Source organism: Somniosus microcephalus, unplaced genomic scaffold (genome assembly GCF_052327205.1).
Source record: "Somniosus microcephalus isolate GS21.2 unplaced genomic scaffold, FLI_Smic_1.0 unresolved_chr7, whole genome shotgun sequence".
Classification (NCBI taxonomy): Eukaryota; Metazoa; Chordata; class Chondrichthyes; order Squaliformes; family Somniosidae; genus Somniosus; species Somniosus microcephalus.
Genome location: NW_028225185.1, coordinates 31787561 through 31800967, shown reverse-complemented (window position 1 = coordinate 31800967; position 13407 = coordinate 31787561). Strand labels below are relative to the sequence as shown.

Sequence of the window (13407 nt, the reverse complement as noted above, 5' to 3'; positions counted from 1 at the left end):
GAGTACTGAGGGAGCGCCGCACTGTCGGAGGGGCGGTACTGAGGGAGCGCCGCACTATCAGAGGTGCCGTCTTTCAGATGAGACGTTAAACCGAGGCCCCGTCTGCTCTCTCAGTTGGACGTAAACGATCCCATGGCCACTATTGGAAGTAGAGCCAGGGGGAGTTCTCTCTGCTGTCCTGGGGCCAATATTTATCCCTCAACCAACATCACTAAACACAGATGATTTGGCCAGGAGCACATTGCTGTTTGTGGGAGCTTGCTGTGCGGAAATTGGCTGCCACGTTTCCTACATTACAACAGTGTGGGAACAACGGGGGAGGGACTGTCCCGCGCCGCCTCCGCAGTCGAATATCCTGCCGACGGAACGGACGAGGCGGCAGAGGCTGTCCGTCGTCCGTGGAACTGCCGTACTCCAGAGAGTGTCCGGCGCCTCCGGTAGAGGGAGGAGGGGAAGGAGGGAGCAGAGGGAAGGAGAGGGGCGGGGCGTGTCTGGGGTCGAATCCCTGGCGCCCGTGCGTACTCACAGGATGTACATGATGACTCCGACAGCCCAGCAGTCGACGGGACGTCCGTACCTGTGGCGGGCCACGACTTCGGGAGCTGCGAGAGAGACGGAAAGGAGAGAAAGAGAAAGAGAGACAGAACGAGGGTAGGCGCGCCACTCGAATCAGAGCTCGAGCAGTTTGTGCTCGCGGGGGGTGCAGCTAACATCCGAAGGCCGGAAACCCCCCCCCCCCGACCGCCCCTAACGAGGCAGTTATTCACGTGCGAGCCCGCTCAGCATAAATCGGCAATTCGACCTGGGTGGGCATCACACCCGAGCCCGATCCTGTCCCTCGCTCGCTGTCCGCGCGCAATTCCCAGCGGGAGTCGCTGGCCGGTGATCAGGAGCAACGACTCCCGTCTGATTTTAACCCCCTCCCCAACTCCAGGGAGGACCAAGCCCGATTGTAGCCCCTTTCCGCCCCCACCCAGCCTGAGATCGGGCCCGGCGCAGCACTAGACCGAGGATGGAGCCAGGGCCTTTGCTGATCCGTATGCTTTTTAAAAAAATTCATTCACTGGGATGTGGGCGTCGCTGGCGAGGCCCAGCATTTATTGCCCATCACTAGTCGCCCTTGAGAAGGTGGTGGTGAGCCGCCTTCTTGAACCGCTGCAGTCCGTGTGGTGAAGGTGCTCCCACAGCGCTGTTAGGGAGGGAGTTCCAGGATTTTGACCCAGCGACGATGAAGGAACGGCCGATATATTTCCAAGTCGGGATGGTGTGTGTGACTCGGAGGGGAACTTGGAGGTGGTGGTGTTCCCGTGCGCCTGCTGCCCTTGTCCTTCTAGGTGGAAGAGGTCGCGGGTTTGGGAGGTGCTGCCGAAGAAGCCTTGGCGAGTTGCTGCAGTGCATCTTGTAGATGGTCCACACTGCAGCCACGGTGCGCCGGTGGTGGAGGGAGTGAATGTTTAAGGTGGTGGACGGGGTGCCGATCAAGCGGGCTGCTTTGTCCTGGATGGTGTCGAGCTTCTCGAGTGTTGTCGGAGCTGCAACTCATCCAGGCAAGTGGAGAGTATTCCATCACACTCCTGACTTGTGCCTTGTAGATGGTGGAAAGGCTTTGGGGAGTCAGGAGGTGAGACACACATCAGGAGCAATGCTGAAGGGATTGGGGGTAAGGTACTGACTTGGATAAAGAACTGGTTGGCAGACAGGAAGCAAAGAGTTGGAATAAACGGGTCTTTTTCTGAGTGGCAGGTAGTGACTAGTGGGGTACCGCAGGGATCGGTGCTAGGACCCCAGCTATTCACAATATATATTAATGATCTAGACGAGGGAACTAGATATAATATCTCCAAGTTTGCAGACGACACAAAGCTGGGTGGGCGTGTGTGCTGTGAGGAGGATGCCGAGAAACTCCAGGATGATTTGGACAGGTTGGGCGATTGGGCAGATGCAGTGCAATGTGGATAAATGCGAGGTTATCCACTTTGGTGGCAAAAACAGGAAGGCAGATTATTATCTGAATGGCAATAGATTGGGAGAAGGGGAAGTGCAACGAGACCTGGGTGTCCTTGTGCACCAGTCGCTGAAGGTAAGCATGCAGGTGCAGCAGGCGGTTAAGAAGGCAAATGGTATGTTGGCCTTCGTAGCGAGAGGGTTTGAGCACAGGAGCAAGGATGTCTTGCTGCAGTTGTACAGGGCCTTGGTGAGACCCCACCTTGAGTATTGTGTGCAGTTTTGGTCGCCTTATCTGAGGAAGGATGTTCTTGCCATGGAGGGAGTGCAGCGAAGATTCACCAGACTGATACCTGGGATGGCAGGAATGACGTATGAGGAGAGATTGGGTCGATTGGGCTTATACTCGCTGGAGTTTAGAAGAATGAGAGGGGATCTCATTGAAACTTATAAAATTCTAACAGGACTAGACAGACTAGATGCAGGAAGGCTGTTCCCGACAGCGGGGGAGTCCAGAACCAGGGGTCACAGTCTAAGGATAAGGGGTAAGCCATTTAGGGCAGAGATGAGGAGGAATTTCTTCACCCAGAGAGTGGTGAACCTGTGGAATTCTCTACCACACAAGGCAGTGCAGGCCAATTCATTAAATATATTCAAGAAGGAGTTGGATATATTTCTTAAGGCTAAAGGGATCAAGGGATATGGGGAGAAAGCAGGGACAGGGTACTGAATTTGGATGATCAGCCATGATCTCATTGAATGGCGGAGCAGGGTGAAACTAGAACGAGGGGGCATAATCTTAGAATAAGGGGCTGCTCTTTCAAAACTGAGATGAGGAGGAACTACTTCACTCAGAGGGTGGTAGGTCCATGGAATATGCTGCCCCAAAAAGCTATAGAAGCTACATCATTACATAAATTTAAAACAGAAATAGACAGTTTCCTAGAAGTAAAGGGTTACGGGGAGCGGGCAGGAATTTGGACATGAGTCTAGGTTCGGATCGGTCATGGCCCTGTGGGTAGCGGAGCGGGCCCAGGGGCCGTGTAGCCTGATCCTGCTTCTATTTCGTGTGTCTAATGCTGTTAGATTCGGGAGATAGTTCTGTGATAGTAGATTGGCGGTTAGGATCAGATCAGCCATGATCTTATTGAATGGCGGAGCAGGCTCGAGGGGCCGATTGGCCTACTCCTGCTCCTATTTCTTATGTTCTTATGTAGGCTCGAGGGGCCGAATGGCCTACTCCTGCTCCTATCTTCTATGTTTCTATGTTTCTGGCACAGTAGAACTTTATATTTCTATAATCAAGGTCAATCGCAGCGTTTGCGGTTTCTGCCTGTTGATGAACAGACAGATCTGGGGCTCCAGAGAGACCAGGGACAACACCGCATTCACCTCACCAGCAACTCATCACAGAGGGAACAGAGAAAGAATTAATTCTACGGACTACGTAAGAGATATTTCAGAATCAGAAGGGGGTTTGGGGTGCTTGAACAGGGAGAGGGATCTTGCTGTGCGCGGTGAGGGAGGGTGAGGGGCTGGGCTTACCCAGATATTCTGGCGTTCCGCAGGGTTCGGAGATCGGACCTCTCTCGAATCGCGATAGGTGGAAGTCTCCAATCACCACCTTTGACGGGTTCTGCTGGCTGTAGTACATGAGATTCTCCAACTGTAAGGCAAAGGGTGGTGAGAGGGAGGGACAAGAACGCAATTTCATTTCCCCCCCCATCGCAGTTACCTCCGTCGCTCCACCCTCTCCTCGTAGGACGTCAGCAGCACATTCAACCATCTCCCTGACGGAGAGGGACTGAGAGACACCAGTCAGTGTACAGATATCTCCCTGAGAGAGAGGGGACTGAGAGACACCAGTCAGTGTACAGATATCTCCCTGAGAGAGAGGGACTGAGAGACACCAGTCAGTTTACAGATATCTCCCTGAGAGAGAGGGACTGAGAGACACCAGTCAATGTACAGATATCTCCCTGACGGAGAGGGACTGAGAGACACCAGTCAGTGTACAGATATCTCCCTGAGAGAGAGGGACTGAGAGACACCAGTCAGTTTACAGATATCTCCCTGAGAGAGAGGGACTGAGAGACACCAGTCAGTGTACAGATATCTCCCTGACGGAGAGGGACTGAGAGACACCAGTCAATGTACAGATATCTCCCTGAGAGAGAGGGACTGAGAGACACCAGTCAGTTTACAGATATCTCCCTGACGGAGAGGGACTGAGAGACACCAGTCAGTGTACAGATATCTCCCTGAGAGAGAGGGACTGAGAGACACCAGTCAGTGTACAGATATCTCCCTGAGAGAGAGGGACTGAGAGACACCAGTCAGTGTACAGATATCTCCCTGAGAGAGAGGGACTGAGAGACACCAGTCAGTGTACAGATATCTCCCTGAGAGAGAGCGACTGAGAGACACCAGTCAGTGTACACATATCTCCCTGAGAGAGAGGACTGAGAGACACTAGTCAGTGTACAGATATCTCCCTGAGAGAGAGGGACTGAGAGACACCAGTCAGTGTACAGATATCTCCCTGAGAGAGAGGGACTGAGAGACACCAGTCAGTGTACAGATATCTCCCTGAGAGAGAGGGACTGAGAGACACCAGTCAGTGTACAGATATCTCCCTGAGAGAGAGGGACTGAGAGACACCAGTCAGTGTACAGATATCTCCCTGAGAGAGTGGGGACTGAGAGACACCAGTCAGCGTACAGATATCTCCCTGAGGGAGAGAGGGACTGAGAGACACCAGTCAGTGTACAGATATCTCCCTGAGAGAGAGGGATTGAGAGACACCAGTCAGTGTACAGATATCTCCCTGAGAGAGAGGGACTGAGAGACACCAGTCAGTGTGCAGATATCTCCCTGAGAGAGAGGGATTGAGAGACACCAGTCAGTGTACAGATATCTCCCTGAGAGAGGAGGACTGAGAGACACCAGTCAGTGTACAGATATCTCCCTGAGAGACACCAGTCAGTGTACTGATATCTCCCTGAGGGAGAGGGACTGAGAGACACCAGTCAGTGTACAGATATCTCCCTGAGAGAGAGGGACTGAGAGACACCAGTCAGTGTACAGGTATCTCCGTGAGTGAGAGAGGGGACTGAGAGACACCAGTCAGTGTACAGATATCTCCCTGAGAGAGAGGGGCTGAGAGACACCAGTCAGTGTACAGATATCTCCCTGAGAGAGAGAGGGACTGAGTGACACCAGTCAGTGTACAGATATCTCCCTGAGAGAGAGGGACTGAGAGACACCAGTCAGTGTGCAGATATCTCCCTGAGAGAGAGAGGGACTGAGAGACACCAGTCAGTGTACAGATATCTCCCTGAGAGAGAGGGACTGAGAGACACCAGTCAGTGTGCAGATATCTCCCTGAGAGAGAGGACTGAGAGACACCAGTCAGTGTACAGATATCTCCCTGAGAGACACCAGTCAGTGTACTGATATCTCCCTGAGGGAGAGGGACTGAGAGACACCAGTCAGTGTACAGGTATCTCCGTGAGTGAGAGAGGGGACTGAGAGACACCAGTCAGTGTACAGATATCTCCCTGAGAGAGAGGGGCTGAGAGACACCAGTCAGTGTACAGATATCTCCCTGAGAGAGAGAGGGACTGAGTGACACCAGTCAGTGTACAGATATCTCCCTGAGAGAGAGGGACTGAGAGACACCAGTCAGTGTGCAGATATTTCCCTGAGAGAGAGGACTGAGAGACACCAGTCAGTGTACAGATATCTCCCTGAGAGAGAGGGACTGAGAGACACCAGTCAGTGTACAGATATCTCCCTGAGAGAGAGAGGGACTGAGAGACACCAGTCAGTGTACAGATATCTCCCTGAGAGAGGGGGACTGAGAGACACCAGCCAGTGTACAGATATCTCCCTGAGAGAGAGGGACTGAGAGACACCAGTCAGTGTACAGATATCTCCCTGAGAGAGAGGGACTGAGAGGCACCAGTCAGTGTACAGATATCTCGCTGTGTGTCACAGTGGATTTTACCTTGATGTTACGATGCACAATGTGGAGGGAGTGTAGGTAGGACACTGTCTCCAGCACCTGTCGGATCACATTGCTGGCGTCTCTCTCAGTGTAGGAGCCCTGATCGAGGATCCAATCGAAGAGATCGCCTCCTGTCGCCCTGCGGAAGGACAAGGAGTAAAATCAGTCGGAGGAGGAGGGGGGAGGGAGGGGAGGGAGGGGGAAGAGGCTGAAGGTGCGGAGGGGATGGGTAGGGAGAGGAGGAGGGGTAGAGGAAGGAGAGGGGAGGAAGAGCGGAGTGGGGAGGGGTAGGTGGGGAGGGAGAGGAGGGGGTTGCAGGAGGAGGGGGGGAGGAGGGGAGGGAAGGGAGTAGAGGGAGGGGTGAAGGGACGGGGAGGAGAGGGAGGGGCGAGGTGGAGCGGTCGAGGGGGAGGAGGGGATTGGAGGGGAGGGGAGTGGAGGAGAGGAGGAGCAAGGGGGAGGAGGGAAAGGAGGAGCGAGGGGAGCAGAGCAGTGAAGGGGATTGGAGGAGAGGATGGAGGGGAGAGGAGGACGGGAGGGGAGAGGAGGAGGGGAGGGGAGGGGAGAGGAGGAGGGGAGGGGAGGGGAGAGGAGGAGGGGAGGGGAGGGAGGAGAGGAGGAGGGGAGGGTAGGGGATTGGAGGGGAGAGGAGGAGGGGGGGACAATGGTGTGGAGGAGCTGGGCGACTGGAGAGCTCGGTGAAGACGAGGATTTCGGGCTAACGTATTTGTGGATTATGGTGGGGGGGAAGAGGGGGGTCAATGGATGTTGGGGTGTAGCGGGAGGGTCAATGGATGTTGGGGTGTAGCGGGAGGGTCAATGGATGTTGGGGTGTAGCGGGATGGTCAATGGATGTTGGGGTGTAGCGGGAGGGTCAATGGATGTTGGGGTGTAGCGGGAGGGTCAATGGATGTTGGGGTGTAGCAGGAGGGTCAATGGATGTTGGGGTGTAGCGGGAGGGTCAATGGATGTTGGGGTGTAGCGGGAGGGTCAGTGGATGTTGGGGTGTAGCGGGAGGGTCAGTGGATGTTGGGGTGTAGCGGGAGGGTCAATGGATGTTGGGGTGTAGCGGGAGGGTCAATGGATGTTGGGGTGTAGCGGGAGGGTCAGTGGATGTTGGGGTGTAGCGGGAGGGTCAGTGGATGTTGGGGTGTAGCGGGGGGAGGGTCAATGGATGTTGGGGTGTAGCGGGAGGAGGGTCAATGGATGTTGGGGTGTAGCGGGAGGATCAATGGATGTTGGGGTGTAGCGGGAGGATCAATGGATGTTGGGGTGTAGCGGGAGGGTCAGTGGATGTTGGGGTGTAGCGGGAGGAGGGTCAATGGATGTTGGGGTGTAGCGGGAGGGTCAATGGATGTTGGGGTGTAGCGGGAGGGTCAATGGATGTTGGGGTGTAGCGGGAGGGTCAATGGATGTTGGGGTGTAACGGGAGGAGGGTCAATGGATGTTGGGGTGCAGCGGGAGGGTCAATGGATGTTGGGGTGTAGCGGGAGGGTCAATGGATGTTGGGGTGTAGCGGGAGGGTCAATGGATGTTGGGGTGTAGCGGGAGGGTCAATGGATGTTGGGGTGTAGCGGGAGGGTCAATGGATGTTGGGGTGTAGCGGGAGGGTCAATGGATGTTGGGGTGTAGCGGGAGGGTCAATGGATGTTGGGGTGTAGCGGGAGGGTCAGTGGATGTTGGGGTGTAGCGGGAGGGTCAATGGATGTTGGGGTGTAGCGGGGGAGGGTCAATGGATGTTGGGGTGTAGCGGGAGGGTCAATGGATGTTGGGGTGTAGCGGGAGGGTCAATGGATGTTGGGGTGTAGCGGGAGGGTCAATGGATGTTGGGGTGTAGCGGGAGGGTCAGTGGATGTTGGGGTGTAGCGGGAGGGTCAATGGATGTTGGGGTGTAGCGGGAGGGTCAATGTATGTTGGGGTGTAGTGGGAGGGTCAATGGATGTTGGGGTGTAGCGGGAGGGTCAATGGATGTTGGGGTGTAGCGGGAGGGTCAATGGATGTTGGGGTGTAGTGGGAGGGTCAATGGATGTTGGGGTGTAGTGGGAGGGTCAATGGATGTTGGGGTGTAGCGGGGGAGAGTCAATGGATGTTGGGGTGTAGCGGGAGGGTCAATGGATGTTGGGGTGTAGCGGGGGAGGGTCAGTGGATGTTGGGGTGTAGCGGGGGGAGGGTCAATGGATGTTGGGGTGTAGCGGGAGGAGGGTCAATGGATGTTGGGGTGTAGCGGGAGGATCAATGGATGTTGGGGTGTAGCGGGAGGGTCAATGGATGTTGGGGTGCAGCAGGAGGGTCAGTGGATGTTGGGGTGTAGCGGGAGGGTCAATGGATGTTGGGGTGTAGCGGGGGAGGGTCAATGGATGTTGGGGTGTAGCGGGAGGATCAATGGATGTTGGGGTGTAGCGGGAGGGTCAGTGGATGTTGGGGTGTAGCGGGAGGGTCAATGGATGTTGGGGTGTAGCGGGAGGGTCAATGGATGTTGGGGTGTAGCGGGAGGGTCAGTGGATGTTGGGGTGTAGCGGGAGGGTCAGTGGATGTTGGGGTGTAGCGGGAGGGTCAGTGGATGTTGGGGTGTAGCGGGAGGATCAATGGATGTTGGGGTGTAGCGGGAGGGTCAGTGGATGTTGGGGTGTAGCGGGAGGGTCAGTGGATGTTGGGGTGTAGCGGGAGGGTCAGTGGATGTTGGGGTGTAGCGGGAGGATCAATGGATGTTGGGGTGTAGCGGGAGGGTCAGTGGATGTTGGGGTGTAGCGGGAGGGTCAATGGATGTTGGGGTGTAGCGGGAGGGTCAATGGATGTTGGGGTGTAGCGAGGGGGTCAATGGATGTTGGGGTGTAGCAGGAGGAGGGTCAGTGGATGTTGGGGTGTAGCGGGAGGGTCAGTGGATGTTGGGGTGTAGCGGGAGGGTCAATGGATGTTGGGGTTGTGAGCTATGGGGGCGGTTTGTGGTGGATGGACGGTATGTGGCCACCAGACGGAGACAAAGTCCCCCTCTCACTCCAGTTCAGGTGACGGCCACACCCACCTCCAACACACCTGAGGCAAATCACAGAATCACAGAATCCCCACAGTGCAGAAAGAGGCCATTTTGGCCCATCGAGCCTGCACCGACACATATCCCACCCTATCCCCGTAACCCCACGTATTTAATTACCTAACACTAAGGGTCAATTTTATCCCACTAAGGGCCAAATCAACCTAACCCGCACATCTTTGGACAAATCTACCCATTTGCTCAGGAGTTCAAAAAGGAAACTGGTGCATCCCTTCAGGGCCAGTGCCTGAGGAGAGGGCCAGGACAGGGCCAGTACCTGAGGGGAGGGCCAGGACAGGGCCAGTACCTGAGGGGAGGGCCAGGACAGGGCCAGTACCTGAGGGGAGGGCCAGGACAGGGCCAGTACCTGAGGGGAGGGCCAGGACAGGGCCAGTACCTGAGGGGAGGGCCAGGACAGGGCCAGTACCTGAGGAGAGGGCCAGGACAGGGCCAGTACCTGAGGGGAGGGCCAGGACAGGGCCAGTGCCTGAGGGGAGGGCCAGGACAGGGCCAGTGCCTGAGGGGAGGGCCAGGACAGGGCCAGTACCTGAGGAAAGGGCCAGGACAGGGCCAGTGCCTGAGGGGAGGGCCAGGACAGGGCCAGTACCTGAGGGGAGGGCCAGGACAGGGCCAGTACCTGAGGGGAGGGCCAGGACAGGGCCAGTACCTGAGGGGAGGGCCAGGACAGGGCCAGTACCTGAGGGGAGGGCCAGGACAGGGCCAGTACCTGAGGGGAGGGCCAGGACAGGGCCAGTACCTGAGGGGAGGGCCAGGACAGGGCCAGTACCTGAGGGGAGGGCCAGGACAGGGCCAGTACCTGAGGGGAGGGCCAGGACAGGGCCAGTACCTGAGGAGAGGGCCAGGACAGGGCCAGTGCCTGAGGGGAGGGCCAGGACAGGGCCAGTGCCTGAGGGGAGGGCCAGGACAGGGCCAGTGCCTGAGGGGAGGGCCAGGACAGGGCCAGTACCTGAGGAGAGGGCCCAGGACAGGGCCAGTGCCTGAGGGGAGGGCCAGTGCCTGAGGGGAGGGCCAGGACAGGGCCAGTGCCTGAGGAGAGGGCCAGGACAGGGCCAGTACCTGAGGAGAGGGCCCAGGACAGGGCCAGTGCCTGAGGGGAGGGCCAGGACAGGGCCAGTACCTGAGGAGAGGGCCCAGGACAGGGCCAGTGCCTGAGGGGAGGGCCAGTGCCTGAGGGGAGGGCCAGGACAGGGCCAGTACCTGAGGGGAGGGCCAGGACAGGGCCAGTACCTGAGGGGAGGGCCAGGACAGGGCCAGTACCTGAGGGGAGGGCCAGGACAGGGCCAGTACCTGAGGGGAGGGCCAGGACAGGGCCAGTACCTGAGGGGAGGGCCAGGACAGGGCCAGTACCTGAGGGGAGGGCCAGGACAGGGCCAGTACCTGAGGAGAGGGCCAGGACAGGGCCAGTACCTGAGGGGAGGGCCAGGACAGGGCCGGTACCTGAGGGGAGGGCCAGGACAGGGCCAGTGCCTGAGGAGAAAGCCAAGACTGCTGTTGAAAACCAGCTTGCAGCTGCCACAGAGAGGTCTACTATTGAACCCTGGTGGAATATTGGTTAGTTCTGAGAGCCTGATATGATCCCTGGACCGGCTGAGAAAGATCCAGTGGTAAAGTAACCCTGGCTTATTATTTTTTGGAGGAAATTGATTTAAGGACTGCCTTCCTAACCACCCGGGGTGGGTGATGGTTTTGTTCTTCATTTTTTCTTTTTGAACGTCGTATGTTTTTGGATTTTGCCAGACGTTAACCTTTTTTCCCCGTTTTCTAAAAATAAAACACAGCTAACTGCTGTTTTTCATTTACCAAACCTTGTGACTGTGATTGTGTCCTCCACCCCCCGCATCAACACACTCTTCGGTCTAGGTGGTGGTTGATTACAGGGTGTAGCGGGAGGGTCAATGGATGTTGGGGTGTAGCGGGAGGATCAATGGATGTTGGGGTGTAGCGGGAGGATCAATGGATGTTGGGGTGTAGCGGGGGAGGATCAATGGATGTTGGGGTGTAGCGGGAGGATCAATGGATGTTGGGGTGCAGCAGGAGGGTCAATGGATGTTGGGGTGTAGCGGGGGAGGATCAATGGATGTTGGGGTGTAGCGAGGGGGTCAATGGATGTTGGGGTGTAGTGGGAGGGTCAATGGATGTTGGGGTGTAGCGGGAGGGTCAATGGATGTTGGGGTGTAGCGGGGGAGGATCAATGGATGTTGGGGTGTAGCGGGAGGATCAATGGATGTTGGGGTGTAGCGGGAGGATCAATGGATGTTGGGGTGTAGCGGGGGAGGATCAATGGATGTTGGGGTGTAGCGGGAGGATCAATGGATGTTGGGGTGTAGCGAGGGGGTCAATGGATGTTGGGGTGTAGCGGGGGAGGATCAATGGATGTTGGGGTGTAGCGAGGGGGTCAATGGATGTTGCTGTAGCGGGAGGGTCAATGGATGTTGGGGTGTAGCGGGAGGGTCAATGGATGTTGGGGTGTAGCGGGAGGGTCAATGGATGTTGGGGTGTAGCGGAAGGGTCAATGGATGTTGGGGTGTAGCGGGAGGGTCAATGGATGTTGGGGTGTAGCGGGAGGGTCAATGGATGTTGGGGTGTAGCGGAAGGGTCAATGGATGTTGGGGTGTAGCGAGGGGGTCAATGGATGTTGGTGTAGCGGGGGAGGGTCAATGGATGTTGGGGTGTAGCGGGAGGGTCAATGGATGTTGGGGTGTAGCGGGAGGGTCAATGGATGTTGGGGTGTAGCGGGAGGGTCAATGGATGTTGGGGTGTAGCGGAAGGGTCAATGGATGTTGGGGTGTAGCGGGAGGGTCAATGGATGTTGGGGTGTAGCGGGAGGGTCAATGGATGTTGGGGTGTAGCGGAAGGGTCAATGGATGTTGGGGTGTAGCGGGAGGGTCAATGGATGTTGGGGTGTAGCGGGAGGGTCAATGGATGTTGGGGTGTAGCGGAAGGGTCAATGGATGTTGGGGTGTAGCGGGAGGGTCAATGGATGTTGGGGTGTAGCGGGAGGGTCAATGGATGTTGGGGTGTAGCGGAAGGGTCAATGGATGTTGGGGTGTAGCGGAAGGGTCAATGGATGTTGGGGTGTAGCGGGAAGATCAATGGATGTTGGGGTGTAGCGAGGGGGTCAATGGATGTTGGGGTGTAGCGGGAGGGTCAATGGATGTTGGGGTGTAGCGGGAGGGTCAATGGATGTTGGGGTGTAGCGGGAGGGTCAATGGATGTTGGGGTGTAACGAGGGGGTCAATGGATGTTGGTGTAGCGGGGAGTGGGATCAATGGATGTAGGGGTGTAGCGGGGCGGCGCGGGGGGAAACACAGAGGCAACAGGAAGCAGGTAGCGGTGTCCTGGAGGAGTGGAATGTCCGGTGAGGATCGGGGTCAGGGAATTCAACCGCTGGGAGCTCCGCGTTCCAGCGGTCGCTATTCGACTGTGTGGGGAATCACAGCCGAGGTCGATGCCGATATTCCCGGCAGGGGAGCACCGGACAGGGAGCGGGAGCAGGAACCTGGGTTGGGCTTCGGTGCTCTCCACCACACCCTATCCATGTCACCATGGAAACGCCTCTGTAGCCCCGACCTCACCGGGGTGGGTGGGGAAACTCACAATTCCTGAACGATGAAATACTCCTCTCGTGTCTCAAAGGTTTCGATGAGTTGCAGGATGTTCGGATGATTTACCCTGGAGCGAAGCAGAGAACAGTCAGGAATTGTTCATTTAACAACCCCTCTCGTCCCGCTTCCCCCGCAGTGCCCCCGCACCCACCTCCTTACTGCCCCGGTGCCCATTCCCCACTGACCATCAACAAGGCTACTTGACTGTGGTGAGAATCGAAGCAGAGTTCCGTCCTGTCCCCAATCAACCCACACTGTCGATACAGAGTAAAGCTCCCTCTACACTGTCCCCATCAAACACTCCCAGTGCAGGTACAGCACGGGTTAGATACAGAGTAAAGCTCCCTCTACACTGTCCCATCAAACACTCCCAGGGCAGGTACAGCACGGGTTAGATACAGAGTAAAGCTCACTCTACACAGTCCCCATCAAACACTCCCAGGGCAGGTACAGCACGGGGTTAGATACAGAGTAACGCTCCCTCTACACTGTCCCATCAAACACTTCCAGGGCAGGTACAGCACGGGTTAGATACAGAGTAAAGCTCCCTCTACACTGTCTCCGTCAAACACTCCCAGGGCAGGTACAGCATGGGTTAGATACAGAGTAAAGCTTGCTCTACACTGTCCCATCAAACACTCCCAGGGCAGGTACAGCACGGGTTAGATACAGAGTAAAGCTCCCTCTACACTGTCCCATCAAACACTCCCAGGGCAGGTACAGCACGGGTTAGATACAGAGTAAAGCTCCCTCTACACTGTCCCCATCAAAGACTCCCAGGGCAGGTACAGCACGGG

At 56.6% G+C, this 13407-nt stretch overlaps 1 pseudogene across 1 annotated transcript in view; it reads right to left on the bottom strand.

The window, feature by feature from the left end:
- Positions 1-13407, bottom strand: part of LOC147086741 (caM kinase-like vesicle-associated protein) — a 33215-nt pseudogene that overhangs the window by 1585 nt on the left and 18223 nt on the right. Inside the window, exons 4-7 of the transcript XR_015075713.1 lie at positions 12603-12677; positions 5954-6092; positions 3490-3610; positions 527-602 (exon numbers count right to left, since the gene is read on the bottom strand). The product of XR_015075713.1 is annotated as a caM kinase-like vesicle-associated protein (transcript). The remainder of the gene's footprint in view (positions 1-526; positions 603-3489; positions 3611-5953; positions 6093-12602; positions 12678-13407) is intronic.